The 14,830-nt window shown below is 41.1% G+C and overlaps 1 protein-coding gene across 2 annotated transcripts in view; it reads left to right on the top strand.

The window, feature by feature from the left end:
• Positions 1 to 8,836: 8,836 nt before the first annotated feature.
• specc1 (sperm antigen with calponin homology and coiled-coil domains 1) overlaps positions 8,837 to 14,830 on the top strand; it is a 70,995-nt gene continuing 65,001 nt past the window's right edge. Inside the window, exon 1 of one of the 2 annotated variants that reach the window (XM_027004298.2) lies at positions 8,837 to 8,919. The gene's annotated coding sequence lies outside the window, so the exon portion shown is untranslated. Of the gene's footprint in view, positions 8,920 to 12,885; positions 13,117 to 14,830 lie in introns of those variants that run through there. The other variant, XM_027004299.2, reaches the window with a different exon arrangement.

The raw sequence follows: 14,830 nt of genomic DNA, 5'->3' as shown, positions 1-14,830 counted from the left end.
ACCCAGGTGCTTGTGTAGTCTCTTGTGATCTCAAAACTAGACTACTGCAACTCGCTACTTGCTAGTCTTCCTCTAAGAGCCATCAAACTTCTACAACTTGTCCAGAATGCAGCAGCACAACAGGTCTTCAATCATCCAAAGTTCACATGTTACTCCACTGCTGCTTCTCTTCACTGGCTCCCTGTAGCTGCACGCATCAGATTTAAAACCTTGATGCTTGCCTACAAAGCCAAAAATGGACCAGCCCCTTCATACATGAGGTCAATGGTCAAAGCCCGCTCCATACCTCAAGTACTTCGAACCTCAAGTATGGCTCGGCTTGAAATATCGTGTTTCAGGCCTCATGGAAGACAAGCATCAAGACTAATTTCTGTCCTGGCACCAAGATGGTGGAATGAACTCCGGACAGCAGAGTCCCTTGCGGTCTTTGCAGAATATTTAAAGGACAACTGACACTGCTCCCATATTGACTGACTAAATGAATGCTTATTGTAGGGTATTGTTTATGTTGTTTATGTTGTTTAACAAACTTTAGCAATTTAGCACTTTGTTTATAGCACTTATCATTGTTTTAGATAGTCCTTGTGTATTTTGTACTTCTATGTATCAGCATTCATCCCTGTATTCTACAGTATTCTAGTTCATTGGTATGTTTGATTCTAACCTACTGTACTGCACTAGGATGTATTCTATGTGTAAACGACAAAGCACTTTTGTAAATCGCTCTGGATAAGAGCGTCTGCTAAATACTGTAAATGTAAATGTAAATGTAAATATAGCGCCCCCAGAAACCAATTCCCTTGAACCATGACTGTGTCTTAGAGCATGCATACATGACCTACCATTCAAGTTTCATGTGAATTCACCAATGCTAAGTCTGTGAAATATGTGTTGAAAACTGCTTGGCCAATGGCATCCATCATTTTGAAGATATAGTATCCCTGTTGTAGGTCCTGCTCCATATATGCATATAGATGTTGTATACCAAGTTTCACATTAATTGGACAATCTGGGTATGTGTGACAGTTTCTTGCATATTATAGCACCCCCTAATAAAGCAGGTGTGCCAAGATAGTTGACTTGCTCTATACCCACTTGGGGTAATGTCTGTAAAGTTTGTTGTCATTGCATTGACGCGTTCATGAGTTGGAGCTGTTTGTGTTCAGTTTTTGCAGTGGAATCTCCACCCCTTGAATTGATTGGTATGTGAAAACTACACAGTGTATAAATCTCCAGACTGTTTTGATGATTATTAAACTTCAGACTCTTGTGAATGTCTGGATACCAGATTTGTGTAGGTTTGATTAGAATCCTGGACTAGTTCGTGCTAAACAAATGTGTGATTTTGCATACTATGCAAATTATTTCAAAATGTACGTGGGTGGAGCTTGTGCATTTTTGAGGCTTTTTTTGTGGAGTGGAAGAGTAGTAATGTCTGGAAAAAAAGAATTTTGTATGTATGAAGTATGGTGTAGGAGCTATGGACTGGAATGCGTTTGAGTGCGTTGTAGCACCACCTGCAGTCCAATCTGGCTGGCATCTTCCGCCTGAGACGCAGGAAGGACTACTACCTATTCATGTCCGTAGGACTTACAATTTGGTCTGCACAATGTGTTTTAAGGCATAAAAACAATAATAATAAAAAAGATCAAAACAATCACAACCCAATAAGGTTCCTGCACCTTCGTTGCTTGGACCCCTAATAATAGGCGAGATTAATATAGCGCCTTTCAAAAAAACCAAGGTCGCTTGTAATTATGAAATTATGCATTTTAGTCTAGTCACATATTTTCTAATCTGAAGGTTTTAAATAGACATTATTTTCCCTGCAGTTAAAACATTAAGGCAGTTGTGCTTTTTAAATATTAGAGGTAAATCAAATTAAATAGCTAATAATGAGAAGTAAATACTTTTCCTACTTAAGAAATGACTGTCGAATTATAGCAATTCAGATTTAGTCAGGTGTAAAGAAATTGCTTTAAGGATATATTTGCAACAACCACTATAACTGTCTTGAGTATTAGCATGTCATAATTCTGAATTAACGTTTAATTTAATTTAGTTTTATGGGAGTAAATATTTTGTATGTGAAGGTGTTTTTGCCAGTATTTCAAAGAAAATCTATCATGTCTGTGTGCACACAGAAGCACAAAAAAAGTCAATTTCAAGTTGACCCTATCAGTGACTCTGATACTGCATCAGATCTGAGACAGATGCTGTGAAAAATAGAGTTGCTTTTTTTTGTAATTGTACAGTTGGAGTTCAGGGTATTATAACAAACAGAGGTAAGTATCCAAATAGCAGTCCAATGGAGCAAACAAACCAGGGAAAATGTTGGGATGATAATCCAAAAACAGAACAAGTCATAATAACGGAAAAACAGATGAGATAACGCTCAGTATGCCACACATGACATGGCAATACTTCACAAAGAAGTCAGAGAAATGGATAGGTATAACTAAACAGAACTAATGAGAAACAGGTGAGAATAATCAGTAATCTAGGGATGTAGATCTGATGAGTGTGTGATGACTGGCAGAACCAGAATGAGTGCCAGGAGGTGGATGCTGGGAGTTGGAGTTCAGGCTAGGGATAGTGACAGCATCAGACTACAGTTAATGATTGTAAATTCACTCAGTCTGATTTATTAATTATAAAACATAAAATAGGTACTTTTTTACTTTAAAATTTTATGTTTTACCTATTTTATGCTTTATTTAATTATAAAACATAAAATAGGTACTTTTTACTTTAAATTAAAATTCACAAACTCAGAACAAGAGTTAAAGGGTTGATTTTTTATGGCCGCAAATTAAGGGATGTACTGCATGTGGTATGCTTTAGTCTTGAGGAGCTGTGTAAACAAAGCTCAGCCAATCACTCGACAGTGATGCAACAATGCAACAGAAACCAAGACAAATGGGATGCTGGAAGCAGATTATGCCATCACACTGGCTGAGCTCTATAAGAACTTACAACCACGAGCTTCAGACAGGTTCAAAGCTTTAACAAGTTAAACAGGAACCAGCTACCAATGCACCAACCAGGATGGATAGAAAGAAGATCCACCCAAAGGTCAGCCTACTGCGAAGCCAAGATGGCGACATGACTGCAGAAGGACAAACTACAGTTATGCCAAATGAACTCATCTCACAGGGCTCACAACGGGTTTCTTCACATGACCAGGTCATTCTCATGAACTACATTTTGCAGATTTTAATTTTTTTATCATCAGTTCTTGTTACACCGTCTTACCTGGTTAGATTGCTTTGTCCTTTTTTCTGAACTATTTAAATTTTTCCAGTGGTCTGCCCACAGCCAAGGTGTCTGTGTTCTATCTGAAGGTGTCTGTGTTCTATCTGAAGGTGTCTGTGTTCTATCTGAAGGTGTCTGTGTTCTATCTGAAGGTGTCTGTGTTAAATCTGAAGGTGTCTGTGTTATATCTGAAAGGGTTTGTGTTCTATCTGAAGGTGTCTGTGTTCTATCTGAAGGTGTCTGTGTTAAATCTGAAGGTGTCTGTGTTAGACCTGAAAGGGTTTGTGTTCTATCTGATGCTCAGCCATCTATAGGTCAGTTTCACAAGAGTGTGTCCAAAGCCCACAAAGAGCGAAACTTGGCTCCACCGGCAAAGACATGGACTGACACGGAAGACAACCAGAAAGTAAACATCCCGCCCCACTCACACAACCTGCCTGCAGAGGCAGCCCACACCGAGGAGTGTCAAAGCAGCACGATTACCCTTCCTGAGGAGGCGGTGGTCTGTGATTGGAAGACACTGTATCTCATCCTAAGATTGTGGGTTTCTTTACTTTTTCTCATCTTTTTTCTTGTTTTTTTTTTCTAGAGAAGGAATTAAAAATTAATTCTGTGATTACTAAAGCTGTGATTACTCATTAAGTAGAGTTGGGCAAAATTCCCAGTTTGGACCCCAGTTTGGTATAAAAGTTTTACAAAACTGTGGTAAAGAAAATGGCAAGTTACAAAAAAATGCAAGAGAAATTGATTGCTGTTTGTTAAACATGAACCATAAATTTGGTTATTATGAATTTCATCTGTCAGAGTGGAAATTGTCGTGTCTAGTCCATTCATCTTTATCATATTACTAAAAATATTACTATGGTGTTATGGCACTACCTGATATGTGCTTTATTCTGCCTGATCTACCCTGACCCTGATATTGGACCATTCGTTAATCAGCATCACAAAGAATATTTTCCCTGGCAATGCAGTTCAGGAAAAATCTCCAGCCATACCTCATCCAGCCCTGGCAATCTGATGCTGTAATTACCATACACATCTCAGTCTGAGCATCTGAAACTTGCAGTTGGTCACAGAGATGGTGATCATATACCCTCCGTCTCCAGGCAGAAAATAATTCCTCAATAGCGTTAATGAACGGAGAATACGGAGGTAGAAATTTAACAGACATGCGTGGATGAGCCTTAAACCAGTCTCTCACTGCAAATGTGTGATAGAATGGAATATTTTCCCATATGACTGCATAACGCTGGTCGTTGACCAGTAATAGTCTGATGACTGGTTTAGAGTTAGATAGTCTACTGATGAGTTAGTAGTCTACTGATATGCAAGCAATGAGAAAGTGTTCACTTCTGTGCAAAAATGCTTGCTGTTTTGCTCATGTGTATTTGGAATTGACTACATGCACCCACGGCATGGCAAGAGCAGTTAAACTGTGCTAAACTGTGCTACACTGTGCTCAAAACTGTAACTACCTACCCACTGAAGTACAGAGGGTGGTACCCACCTACTTACCCAGTCATGCAAACTCCTGAGTGGTGATATGTGCAGGTATGCCTATAATAGTCTATACTATGGCTGCTTCCCCAGAGGCAACACTCGTAACGCACTCGCACGATCACAAACAACGCGTGTGTCGTTAAGACAGCCGGAGAAAGAGTGAGCCAAAGAGTGTGAGTGACAGACGGCACTGCTGTACACGCTAGTAAGACTCACAGCCTTCATTTAATACTTGACGTTAGAGTGACTTAAGGAAATGAAGAGAGCGAAAAGTGAGTTAAGGAGACAAAGCGAGAGTTTCCCATGAGACGTGGTTCTCACTGAAAGGGAGAATGAGGCCTTCTTCATGAACGGAACGCAGGAGCAGCTCTTTAAAGGGAAGTCTCCGCCTCAACAGATTCTGCACCCACGGACACGGCCACGTGCTGCTGCAATGTAACAGTGGTTTATGTAAACACACAAACAGATTTAAGGTTATATCTTAGCACTGGCCGTTCCCTCAAACAATGTTTAATATTTCACGTTTCTTTCATGATACTGAAGTTTTGCTAATTTGACGCCTGAAATATATTTGAAACCATACAACTGGTCTGAGTTTGAATAAAACTGGGCTGAGTCGTAACACAAAGATTACCTTTAAATCGTAGAGAAAGTATTACCTTGAACACAGTCTCTCTCATTTAAGATGTTCTTAACACTACGATGCTTTTCAGAAATGGGGCCGTAGGTGGTAAAAAGAAAAATGTGATAAATTATGTAAATGTACTGAATGTTTCTCAGCAGTAGCACAAATTGTCAAAGGGAAGTGTTTAACCCATATTTACAAAACACATAGGAAATAAACTTATTCTGCGAGGTAATTGATTTTTGGCAGTATTAAATCCTCCCAAAATATTCACCCAACATGGATTAGGTTATTCAGTTCAACTAACTTACAAACATTACTTAATGAAAAATGAAGAAATATTCAAAATAGCAACTCTAGGTTAACTACATTTTTTGGCAGTGTTAGCATCCTCTCATTTTAAGGTCTTATGATTTCTTTATCCTGTATGTATTATTATTATGGCATTTAATCCATCCATCCATCCATCCATGTATTGTGGCCAGCTTTAATGTTGCTAAGCTACATTTTTATAGAGTAACTTGTAGGTTAGCCAACTACATTTATTAAAGTAGCTTTCTCAGTGCTGGATAAGACCCAGTGAGAAGATGATGGCAAAGTGAAGCTAGGCAAGTAGTTCCCAATTCACCAAAGCAGTGATGAGCTTCAGTGAGTACCAAACTGTGACAGAAGGTACAGTAGGAACATCTCACCACGGACTATACTAAGTGCTTAAATATATTTCTATTATTTATTTCCATCCCATAACATGCTGCTTCTAAATTAATAAACCAAGCTTTCTAAACTTCAAGCAAATCTACTCATCACACTGGTTAAACATTTTTGTCCTATGCAGAACACCTGTTTCTTATGTATTTTTGCACACTGAATTCAAATATGCTTTCAGACCTTTTCATTCACCTATCAATTTTTTCAGTTCTGTTATATTCACTACTGTTGTGTGTGTGTGTGTGTGTGTGTGTGTGTGTGTGTGTGTGTGTGTGTGTGTGTGTGTGTGTGTGTGTGTGTGTGTGTTTCATTTCCCCAGGTGTATCCCAGATCTGGTTTCCTCTCCTTTCTGACTTTGACTCTGCTCCGTTCCTCTCCAGGTCTACTGGCCTGCTGGTAAGCAAGTCTGTATGTAATTTAAAGGTAATAACAGCCTTATTTATAAATAATAACATATACACATTGTATGTTAGCACAGAATCCACCCTTGACTTTCCACTGCAGTCCCTAATAGCAGACACCTATGAATTAAACCCCCTGGACAGATGAAAACCTCTTACAATTAAATACAGAAAAAACTGACATAGTGTGAGTTGGGCCCAGAGTCCTTTCTGTTGATATGTTTAATCACCTTATTAATATGGACAGTGTATCAATGAAGCTTACATACATTGCTAATCTTGGCATGCTGTTCGAGTCCTCACTTGGTTTTAAGGCACATGTTACATCTCTAACTCGCTTTGCTTTTGTTGTTTGTCATAATGTGGTATGCCTCTGGCCTTTACTCACACTGACTGATGCCAAAACTCTCGCTCTTCATATTTTCTCACAATGATCATTGTAACTCCCTCTTTATTACTAAAGAATTAGTCCTCACGTCACCCGTATTCTTAGTGAGTTGCATTGCTTACAAGCTGCATGACGAATCCAGTATAAAATGCTCCTCTTAACCTTGAAATCACTGCATGGGAAGGGCCATCACATTTTAGGGAGCACCTCCATCCCTACAAACCCCACACCCTCTCAGGCCTTTCAACAACCGTGGATGTACAGCTCCTACACTAATAGCTCCTCTCTGCTATGGGTGGCAGATCTGTCGGTCATGTAGCCCCTAAACTGTAGAATTCGCAACCCCTTTATCTGCTAAATTGTCTTTCCTCCTTTAAGTCTCTTCTGAAGATGTTCCTCTTTCAAGAGTATTTTGTCTTTAAATGTTGTTACATTGTAAAGTGACAGGGTTTGTGAAGGGCACTGCTCAAATCAAACTTCTTGTTGTTGTTGTTGTTGTTGATGGTGGTGGTGTAAAATGTAATTGCTGTCACTTAAAACCCATGCCTGATGGAAACATTCTAAAAACTAATTTGAAGTCAACACTAGGTCTACCGATTTAAGTTTGTGGGACAAAAGAAAAAGTTGGCATTGTAATTACCATCTTCATGGCAGGGGAACAGAAGTGGGACATGGGAAGTGGGACGTGGGAAGTGGGACATGGGAAGTGGGACATAGAGTAGAAGTGTTTTTGGAATTTTTTAATCTAATATCTTCTGGACATTTGCATCAATACTTGATGGATAAGATGAGATGAGATGAGATGAGATGGGGGGGTGCGTGTGTGTGTGTGTGTGTGTGTGTGTGTTACTCTGAGGTATGGACCATCTTAGTGAATTTTACTTTGATCTTGACAAAAATATACATATACATTTCATGAAGCTATGCTTCATGAATCACTGCTCATTTTGCCAAGGAGAGTTAACCATTTTTAGCCATTTTCTCATAACAAATCAGTTATCATAAACCAAACAAACAAAGCCCAAGAGAAAATAAATGAAATAATATATAATCGTTTGGGATGGTCACTTCCCGAAAAAATGAACAAAAGGATTACAGGAGTTATTCCTCAACACCCAAACAACACAGAACCAGGAGAAAGGGGTAAAAGAAGATGGCAACCACGCCTAAAAATAAATCAAAATGACTAAAAGAAAACAACATACACTTTTTTAAAACCCACTAAACACAAAAGACGATATCAAATGGAACCATTATTTCTCATTGCTCTTTTTCAAATGTCCATGACATAACAGCTTGTGGCTCTGATAAAAAACCAACTGCTACAGCAGACACCATGGGGCGCTGGCCACAGCGCTATTAAAGAGGCGCCAACCATCCCGTCGGCCAGTCACATCATCCACGAAGAATAAGCAGCGTGTCGTTAAAAGTGTTTGGCGTAACGACATAAAGTGAAGACACCAGAGAACTGCTACTCCTTCTCTGGCTGGTTCGTAAAGAAGCGCAGCATTTTGAATGTCAGCGTTTTCCAAACAAACACAAGATATTATTTATTTATTTATTTTGTTATGCCTAATATAGGAGAACTGTGCTTGCAAAAACATAAACATCATTTAAAATATCAAACGGAACGTAAAACAGAAATTTGGTGTATAAACATTGTAATAGATGTGAGTTACACTTAATCTAACTATGGTTGAAACCTATAAACTGGGTCTTTCCTGTACAGTTCTGTAAATTACGTTATTTGGCAGATATCCCAAAATGAACAGCAAACGCCTAGCTCGCAGCATGAAGCGGGCAGAGGCATTGATGCAAAGCACCATAACCAGGCGTTATCGTTTATGAAGGATACCCCAAGGCACTACAGAACAGCTGTCTGTATTGCGCATGTACAGTAGGCGGGGTGCGGACTACACTACCCAGGAGGCAGCTGGAGCGTTGCGCCGAATAGACGCGCGCGCCACCTGGCGGGCGAGGTCGCGCGCCGCTCCAGGAGCATCGTTCGGCAGAAGCGCGTCAGCAGCAGCCAGAAACAGGTAAGCGATAAACGCCCCCCCTTATTTCTGGTACATTTCCAAGCTCACAGACTTCAGTTCACTTGTTTGAAGACCTTGCGAATTCGGATAATGATGTGTTATGTCGATAAAGTGTCCGGTACCTGTTAACGGGACCAGCGTAGCTGACGTGAGAGCAGTTGTTGACGGCACTTCGTCGCACTTTTATTAACGGTCGTTTGTCGTTTGAGTTAGCAATGGTTTTATCTGCTTGTACAGTACCTGGAAGAAAGGATGTGTTTAGTGTAATTTCTGTTCTTAAAGAGACTTGTCTAGGTGTTCAACGTCACATACATGAAACGGGTGGCTAACGATGCAGACTCGGGAGATACTGCGGTAAACAGTGTCACGAACGCGGGCTCTGTCGAGTAGGGACGCGCATGCCGTTTGTCCAGGTGTGCGTGGGCTCTGACACCGTTGCATGCGTTTTCCAGTATGCAAACCCAAAGTTCTGGTGTGGTAGTTAAGATAGCCACATATTCTAACTAAAAGCTCTGCGTATAGTGTTCCTTTGAGCGCCAACGCGCAGCAGTTGTTAATAATTTAGTGACAGCTATGAGAACCCCATCCACCCCCGCCCCCCCCCCGTACTATGCAGCTAGCTTTACTAGGAACTAAACACTAGAAGGTTTTTACCCATGTGCGTCTAACTCCAGGTGCCCGTCGAGGACCCCGTTCTGTTCTCCAATTCTCACCCGTTGGTCCTTTTTATACGTGGGTTTTATTAGCTGTAGCAGCCCCTTTGTAGTTTTACTGTAGGCGTTTGTGAAAACCTTCTATTTGTTTAATGGGTCCTTAAGTGATTCATTATGGCACTCGCATGACAGCGATGCAGTGCTATCGGGAAAATGCATCCATGGCCTGTGCTTATAAACAGTCATTTGGGCTTTTTTTTAAAAGAAAGCTTGAAGCGTCTCATATAAGTACTTTAGCAGGTCATTAAGTTCAGTATTCAGCTCTTCTAATAGTGTAACCGCATGCTACATCTTACGTCCATATTGATTAGAAAAGAGAGAAACCGGAAACAAGTAGACGATTACAGAAGCTCAAGTCATAACAGAAACAAATGCCTTTCATGTTTTACTAGCAGAGATGATTTGAAATGTCATATGGGATCATTAATCCGTTTTCCAGAATAGGCTTAAGTACAACCATTAAACTGAATTAAGCTACAGATGACCTTATGGGAAAAGAAAAGTATGATTCAATAACAAGCCAGTCACAGTCTAAGGGAACATTTTAGCCTAGTGGTGCACTTGGTAGAGCACTGTCGGACATTTCCTTCATGGAACTACAAATAAATAGCCCCAACATATAAAACGCCCCTGCTCTTCCAGTTATGGGGATACTATTTGTAGGTAATTACACCCTTGAATTTCTCCAGGCAAAGTATCCAAGAAGTGTGTCTGGCATCAAGGACTGTGCTGTCTGTTCAGAACACACTGTCCTAGATGGAGCAGTCTGAGCCCAAGAGGGAGGGCTGCGTTTCAGCATCTCCAGAAACGAGTATGGAGTAGGTTCTCCACCTGCAGAAGAATGACCGCTGGGTGACATATATATAAATGTGTGTGTGGAGCTGCTATTTTCATATTAGACTTATCAGTCTTATCTAGATTATTTGGCCTATACATCAGCAGGGGTATTAATGGAATAGCTGAAAATCTTAAGGGATTTTGCTTTCATAAGAGACACTGTGTTCATGTTTGGAATTGAAGGATCAATTAATAATCGTCCTTGGGAATGTAAGATTACCTCATCTTTTATGATTGGTCAGAGCAAACTCGTAATGGACAGAGCACTCTCAGAATGGCTGAAGTGAATCTGTTACCCAGTCACATTGTCCACTCACCAGCAGAGCACATTACAGAAACAGAATGAAACATGCGCGCACACACACACACGCTCAGGGCTCTCATAGGGGAATGGAGTGGCTATAAATACTCTTTAGCCTCTGGAACAGTGGGCAGGCCTAGCTATGTGAGAGAAGCAGGGGTGGTTGATTCTCATTGGGGGAGATGCACATATGTGTCTGTAGGCGGGCAGAAAGAATTTCACTAGGCGGAAGTTGTATACATCTGATGTGTGCTACTTTAACATTCAGCATTTCTGTGACATTGCACATCCACGCAGTCCTTTCAGGTGTCCCGCAACTAATTCCAGGTTACGTTCCTTTACTAAAATGTACCTAAGCAACAGTTGCACCTTGTTTTTACTAACATTTTATTAGTAGTGGAGACAAGCCTTACACCCCGCCCTAGAACTAAATCCAAGCTTGAACTTTTTCCTGCCCTGTGCTTTATACGTGTAACAACACAACTTACTTAGAAGAAGTTATTTCTGTCAGGTGGCTCAGACTGAGAGGGGCCCAGTTCTGATTTCTTATGAGCACGAGTCGCTGATTAGAAAACATTTTTATGCCCCATATTCTTTCCCATCTGGCTACAAGTTGACCTCTGTTGCCTTAGGGTAGGTGTAATGTGCTGTTGAAACTCAGGTGATTGCTAACAGTGTTTTTTGAATGTAAAAACACTGTTGCATAAGTGTGTGTGTGTGTGTGTGTATCCATCCGTATCTTCATGCTTGAAGTAGGGTGCAGGGTCATTTGGGGGTTTTTTTGGAGTCACCATCCCTTGGCACAGCTTTCACGGATCCTTTCTTCCCACACAGGCCTGTTATTTACACCCAACAACACGGAGAGGCAACTATACACACATGACCACAAACCGCTGTACTGCACTGCAATTAGTACATATCAGAAATATTAATAGCCTTCGCTCAGACAGAGCTGATCTGGCAATAAAAGCCTAATGCTTCACGCTACAGTAGCACGGTCTTTGTGATCACTTAAAGGACCAGGAGAGTTGGTAATGAACAGGAGATCCTGGTGCACATGAGCTCATTCTGTGGGCTTCTTTCTTAATGAAGGTCAGTAACGAGGACTCTGCAGTGTGGTACTGAGAAGAGCAGTGAGGCTTATCCACATATCCACTTTGTAACGTACGCTTTAGATGCTCATTGATAAACGCTCGCCTCTTAAGATGAGCCCGCCCACGCTGTCTGCATATTTGTTTTCCCATCAGGCCTACTTTTCCTGCTGGGAACATGGGGGATACTATAATTGTAAAGTCAACCAGCACTACCACTCTCCCTGCACACTTGGTTTGATTCTGGTTATAAGCATCAGGGCACATCCTGTGGGCTTTCTGGTAGAGCCGCATGACAGAACTCCATATGGACAGAACCCGATACTGTCATTCTGTTGCTATATGCAATTGTAAAATGCCTCGCAATATATTCCAAATAGACTTGGGAAAGCTCTGTGTGGCAAGTTTACATTATTTTGAGCGCAGTTACTTGCATTTGTTGGATAATGTGAATGTCGTGATTCATCAACACGCCCACAGGCCACTTGTGTGGGACATCTGAGGCTGGTCATGACACTCTGAGCACACGGTATAAAATTTGTTAGAGGGCTTGTTGGCACGTTGCATCCTACTGTAGTAGCAGTGTGGCAAAGACCGGTGTTGCGAGAACTATTAAACAATACACACTGCAGCTCTATACTGTAAGGTGGCGTTTTGTGAGACTTCCAGTACTGAAACAGAGTTAGTTACACAGTTAGTTTCTCTGATATTTAGTATCTTTCAACGATTTTCACAGAATTGTCCTTCATGCTTGATGAGCCAAACTCATCTTTGAGTCTGTTGGGCCCAGCACAACTTAGGCTTTAATTCTTCAGTGCAGTAATGAGACTCTTTTGGAGCACTTTGCAGTTATTTCCTCTCTCCCATCCTCTCTCTCTCTTCTCGCTCACTCTCTCCCATCCTCTCTCTCTCTTCTCGCTCACTCTTTCCCTCCTTCTCTCTCTCACTCTCCCACCCCACCCTCTTCGGCTCCAGTTTGAGCATAACAGGCAGTTCGGTGGCTCAGTACCCAGGAAAGCTCTGCTCCAACAGAGACACGTCCTTCCCTTGCGCGCCAGCTCCGACTGCAGATATAAGGGCGTCGGAGAGGACACGCTCTGGTTTGGCACACTCCTCCTATGTCTGGGTTGAGGGAAATACAGCGCCTCTGCTTCATGCGCCGCACACGTTCTGCCTTCACGCATAGGCTCTGTTGACATCTAACTGGAGATACAGCTTGTTCAGGATAGATCTGTTGTGGGAAGGACAGCCAAAGGTATCTAAGTTATTACTTATTAACCATGAACCTGGCTTATTGTTCACTAAAGCAATACCCTTGCGCTTCTTATCTTATCATTACACCACAGTCTAGTTTTATTATAAATAGGCTGTAATTATAGGGTGGAAAATGTTGTTAAGTGATAAATTAAATCTCCTCTTTAGGTAGTCTTGATACTTTCATGCATAGTGCACAAAACGTGACCACATTATAACTTTATTAATCAAATGAGACTGTTTTTAAGTGTCAGTTGCCAAAATCCAGAGGTTGATAATTAAATGGATTTTTTTAAAAGTAACCCCTCCTCTAAGAAGTCTAATTAATGCAATGCCATGATGTTGCCCTGTTATTCTTTTTTAAGCGAGGCTTCACTGCCCTGTATTAAAATTCAGTTTCCCCCATGACTGGCAGATAAAGTAGTTTTCAGTCTCTGTGACGTCTGGTGATTGATCGGTCCCTTATTCCTCTGGCCCTGCCTGTGTCTCGGGGTCTCCCTATTTCTGCCTTTACCTAGAAAATTAGAAACCTGGGCAAGTCCTCCTTTCTAATCTATGTCAAATGGTTTAAGAGAGATGCTAACAGATCGTTTTCTCAAGAGTATTTTGGATCACTGTGTTTACTGGTGCTGTACCAATTGCATGCAGCTGTGCCAGGTAATATAGACACACAGCTTGGACTTTTTAAATAGTTCTGTCTCTGGTGCTTGTTTTCCTTGTGTCTAGGACACAGGAAGGTTTTCTAATAGCCGAAGCTGCTTTGTCAGTGGAACCTCATCATTATAACCTGGTGTAGAGTCCCGAGGTCCAGAATGTCTGTATTTTTGGTGGATCAAGACAGACAAATGAATGCAGGAAATGGACTGCATACTTGCTTGGCGAATCACAGACAGCCTGGGTAACCATGGCATGGAATGTCATTTACACCTAGCCCAAAATCAGTATGACAAATATTAAACTTAAGTTTCTAATCATTTCTACACAGAAATGATAACCATGTTGTTTTCGGTACAGCTGTTTTGTTTGCCTACAGTGTAGGCCCTACACTGTGCGTGACGGGTATATTTTTCTTTCAAATTTGAGACTCAAGCAGGTGATCGGAATTCTGTTGAAAAAGGCCTGCAGCATTGTTTGACGTATATTGGAGTACGGCTATTCCAGTAAGCTATTCAGAGTGAACAGGGCAAACAAGTCGGTAGGTTTATATCCGTCTGACGCACTGTACAGGCATGTGTTTAACAGGAACCTAGAAGCAGTGACTTTGTCCTGCTTGCATATGATAGTACAACACCCAAAACTATGTAATGAGTCTCATGCCTCATCATTGAGCAGTTAAGATTTGGACACGGACATCTTTGAAGAGATATAATCTCAACTGGCATCTTGGACAACTGTGCCACCTAAGACTTACCCAAAGTGTGACCAGCAGACTAAAGGAAATCTAAACGGGATTTTGATTAGGCTAACCCCTAATCAAAATCTGCCATCAGTAGCCACATTATTAGAAACACCTTCCTTGTACCTACACTCACTAGCCAATTTATTAAGTTCAGTTTTCTTACAGGTGTAATTTATATGTGCAATTAATGACTGTAACCTACATGTTGGTATATTAGCCATCCACACTGGTGAGTATCCGACTACATGGCCATATTTCTTGGGTGGCCACACCACTCTAACAGTGCGTTAACACTGACATGGTAGTGACATAGTTT

This window comes from Electrophorus electricus, chromosome 6 (genome assembly GCF_013358815.1).
Source record: "Electrophorus electricus isolate fEleEle1 chromosome 6, fEleEle1.pri, whole genome shotgun sequence".
Lineage (NCBI taxonomy): Eukaryota > Metazoa > Chordata > Actinopteri > Gymnotiformes > Gymnotidae > Electrophorus > Electrophorus electricus.
Note: the sequence above shows the minus strand (reverse complement) of the source record. Positions and strands in the feature narration are given on the sequence as shown.